The following is a 4,251-nucleotide window of genomic DNA, read 5'->3' on the forward strand; positions in this document are numbered from 1 at the left end:
CACGTTCCCTTACTAAGCGAACGTTCGTGGGTTTAATCGTAGAACTCTTCGTTAATTGATCTTCTTCATATAATATGAATATATTTTCAGACACGATTGTCGCTCAAGATTTTTGATTCACTTTTAAATAACATATTTCGTTTTATTAAAATTTTCATTCATAATTTTTATTTTCAAAGCGCATTATTCTACCTGAGAATATTTTGTCATTTTCGGTTCATACCAGCAGAACACGAAGCTCAAACGCGAAATCCAATTAAACCGACAACGATGTCATTGTAGAACATATGAGTTTCATTTCTTGAACTTTCTATTAAAGTTTGAAAAAATTCAATATTCTTTCTCACCATAACATTGATCTACGGGCAGAGGCGAATACAACAAAATAAAGGTGGCTCAAATCTGACCACTCCTTCCTCGGATTTTGCGCTTAGCAATACATTTGGCGTTCCATTTGTATTTGGATTAGAGATGGGCAAAACAGTTCACTTTGATGAACGGTTCAGTCTTCAGTCGCTAACCGTTCATCTAAGTAAACCGTTTGAACCGTTCTTTCGCTCTTTCGTTCAGCGGAATTAACATAGGTATCATAAACAACATAGGATGTTAGCTGGAACCTAACATACATAAACGGCTATTCATATCCCAGCATTGATAGCCCTGGATATTTTTTTTTGTATGGAATTTACATTTGGTGCTTCTTCTTTAAAGTCACAAACTATATGTGAAAATATAATTGTCATCCGACAGTAGTATATGTATATGTAACTAGCTGACCCGGCAAACTTCGTCACGCCCAAAATTTGTTTGTTGTTATCAATACCTTCAAACATTCACGTTTTCTTACTATAAGTAAGTTCATGGGTCCAATCGCAGAACTGTTCATTGATTGATCTTCCATTCGATTCCCTTGAATTTACCTTTTACTATAAAGTTCCTAGTAGAAATACAAATCAAACTCATCATTATAATATCAGATTATTTTCAGACACAATTCTAGTTCAAGATTTTTCAACCACTTGCAAATAACATGTTTCTCCGTTACATGGAATAAATGTTTTATACAGAAAATATGATAGAATAAAGACAGCCCTGAATCGGACAATTCAAAAACCTTCACATGCAAAATTTGGTTTCATTTGCTTGATTAATTCTCGAGTAATGCAGAAATTTATATTTCATTTGAATGGCAACCCCCTCCCCTTCTTAGAGAGGGGGGATGGAGAGTTTAACTACCATAGAAACATTTATTGCACCATAAAACCTCAATATGCCTAATTTGGTTTCATTTGCTTGAACAATTCTCGGGTAATGCAGAAATTTGTGTTTCATTTGTATGGCAGCCCCCCTTAAAGAGGGGAGGGGGGGTCTAACCGCCATAGAAACATTTGTTGCACCATAAAACCTAAATATGCCTAATTTGATTTTATTTGCTTGATTAATTCCCGAGTAATGTAGAAACTTGTGTTTAATTTGTATGGCAGCACCCCCCCCCCCCCCCAGCCCACCTTAGAGAGGGGGGAGGGGTCCCAAACTATCACGAAAACTTTCGCCGGCCCCAAAAACAAATACCAATTTTCATGTTGATCGGTTCAGTAGTTTCCGAGTCCATAAGAATCAGACAGACAGAAATTCATTTTTATCTTTATACAGTCCCCCCACAATTATGGGTCACTCAGCGAATTGACTTACCATATAATAGATTATTATTGGATGTTCATTGATATTTTTTTCGGTAAAAATGTCCACTTTGACACTTAAACACATACTTTTTAGTATCCCATTGATATTTACTCAAATTTATTTGATAAACTTCGCTAATGAATGGAAAAGTTCGGAGTTAGCAAAAGTCACAATTATGGGTCAGTTTTCCCCCTGTAACAATTATGGGTCAATTTGATACCTAATATAAGTTACTTGTTGATATGGAGCCCAAAGCGATAAAATAACGTGTTTATTACACCTGTTTACAATATTTTGTCCTACAGAAATTATCTATGAACCACGTTGACTCGTTTTAGAACATTGGATAATATGGAAAGATATGATATCAAATCCGATTACCACTCTTCTAGTTATATTTTCCAACACACATAAAATGAACTAAATTTTCCATACGTAGGAACAAGTGAATTCAGTATACAGAAAAAAATAGTCCTTTAGGCAGCGCACACAAATTATGTAACGCTCTTAGAAGGGAGGAAGAGTACCTATCATCGTCATTACAAAGCAAAATCTCCCATGGAAAAAGCGTTAATTAAGGGAAGGGAGGGGGTCTAAAACCTCCAAAAAAATTGTTACGTAATTTGTGTACACTGCCTTACTTCATACAACTTTTTTGATGGTTTAAAAACAATAATAAACCTTTTTTGTACATAAAAATAGCTTCAATAAAAGTCTATCTAAATATTGATTGGTTAATAGTTGGTTGACAAAAATAAACACTACTAAGCAAAAGATTAACATACACGAAAAGGTAGAGAAAACTTATTTTTTAGAGAAAAAAAAGGTTAAATGTAACAGAACAGTTAAATGTAATTTCTTAATGTTCTACTCAAACTTAAAGACCTTTTTTTAAGTGAAGTTTCTGTTATGAATAATAAAACAACTTAAGACGAAAAATCTCTTGAACTATCGTTTTATTCATTTAAACAGAAAAAAGCATAATTCTGGATTTCGTATTGATGATTAACTTAAAATCAGTTTAAGGTTAAAAAATAAAAATAAAAAGTGGAAAAAAGACTTAAAGTGCGCGTCGTTTACACATTCAAGGTGTCTTTTTCTGCTTTCTTGGAGGATTATTCTCCTTTTCCTGCTTAAATTTTTGCTTCTGAAGTTTTTCTTCCTGTCTTTTCTTCTTCTTACAATCTTTCTCCTTTTCTTTCTGGATTCGGATCAGTTTTCGTTCTTCGGCCTTAGCTAGTTTTGATTCCTCCTTTTGTTTTTTCTCGTCGTCCTTTTTATCATACCATTGCCGCCATCTATTACTGGTTGCGACCGATGGTACGTGTTCTTGTCGTCTTGATTTTGAATCGTTACTTTTTTTCGTTAGCTTTTGGCCAAATTAAAATACCGTCAAATGGATCTTCTTGTACTGCATCTTCCGGTGTAATGGCAACAGGAGTCACTACGTCCATTTGCAAGAGATTTTTGTGTTTAAAGTGTGACTTGCAGATGGTCATTCTAAGAAAATTTGAAAAAAAAAACTTTGGAGCTGTTATTTCCTTCTAAAATTTGGGCGATAAATGGAAATTCCATTATTGATGTTTAATCAGTTTGCGTTTCGCGAAAAGCTTACTCTATAGCACATAGACCATTCTGATTCTAATCGGCTCAACTGTTGATCTTGTTCACGCTTACCATGAGTAGTACTTTGTTGCTCAAGAGAAGTACACGTACCATCTTCTTCAATTGCCAGCTCCAGGGTAGCTCTCTGGAACTGCTCCAAAGGTTCAGTGAACATCAAACCTTCCGACTTGTCCTTAATTATCTTCCAGTAGTTGAAAAGCGCCAACTCATCAAACGGACCGTACCAGAATTCATTCTTCCAATCCAACATAAACCTTGCCAGCTGATCGTCACTGAGGCTTTTTTCAACATAGTGTAGTTGAAGCTGGAATTCGTACTTGCCGTCCTCTAGTTCTTGTCTCTCGGGAGAAGTTTCTGCATCTAGAGAGGCATTAGGAACAATTTCCGTACAGGCGTTCGCGTTACTAGGCAATCGACTGAAATCCACTTCATTTACATCCCAAGGGCAAAGACCACACAGATTGAATGCTTTTTTCAAACATTCCTCGGAGTTCGTGAAATTATCCAGCGCTGTTTTCAATAGTGAGCAAAAGTTCGGTTTAGTAACTTTTGCCTTACTATTCGCCAAAAGATGCTGCCGTGGAACTTTCTTCCAGATCTGTTTGAAAGGCCCGAAAAACTTCCTGTCGAGTGGCTGTAGAATTCGCGTAGAGTTCTGAAAAAGAGCGATCATTATTATTTCGTGAGCCCCACAAAATTCAGTTAGTTCAATGCTGATATGGCTTTTATGTCCGTCCACAAACACGATGATAGGGAACTGTATTCCTTTTTCTAGCAGCCACTTATAGAAGTCATTTGTTATGTACTCATAAAATGTCTTCGACGTCTGCCAGCCTTCATTAGAAATACCAACAGACCAGCCTTCCGGAGTATCGTGCGTCATTCTTTTTCCGGGGTATAAAACCATCGGAGGTGTCAGCTCTCCAACAGCATTACCTCCGA

At 36.2% G+C, this 4,251-nt stretch overlaps 1 pseudogene; it reads right to left on the bottom strand.

Annotated features, from left to right (window-relative positions):
• Positions 1 to 2,767: 2,767 nt before the first annotated feature.
• On the bottom strand, positions 2,768 to 4,192 carry LOC129774544 (DNA ligase 1-like; annotated as a pseudogene).
• Positions 4,193 to 4,251: the final 59 nt, after the last annotated feature.

This window comes from Toxorhynchites rutilus, chromosome 3 (genome assembly GCF_029784135.1).
Source record: "Toxorhynchites rutilus septentrionalis strain SRP chromosome 3, ASM2978413v1, whole genome shotgun sequence".
NCBI classification, from domain to species: Eukaryota; Metazoa; Arthropoda; class Insecta; order Diptera; family Culicidae; genus Toxorhynchites; species Toxorhynchites rutilus.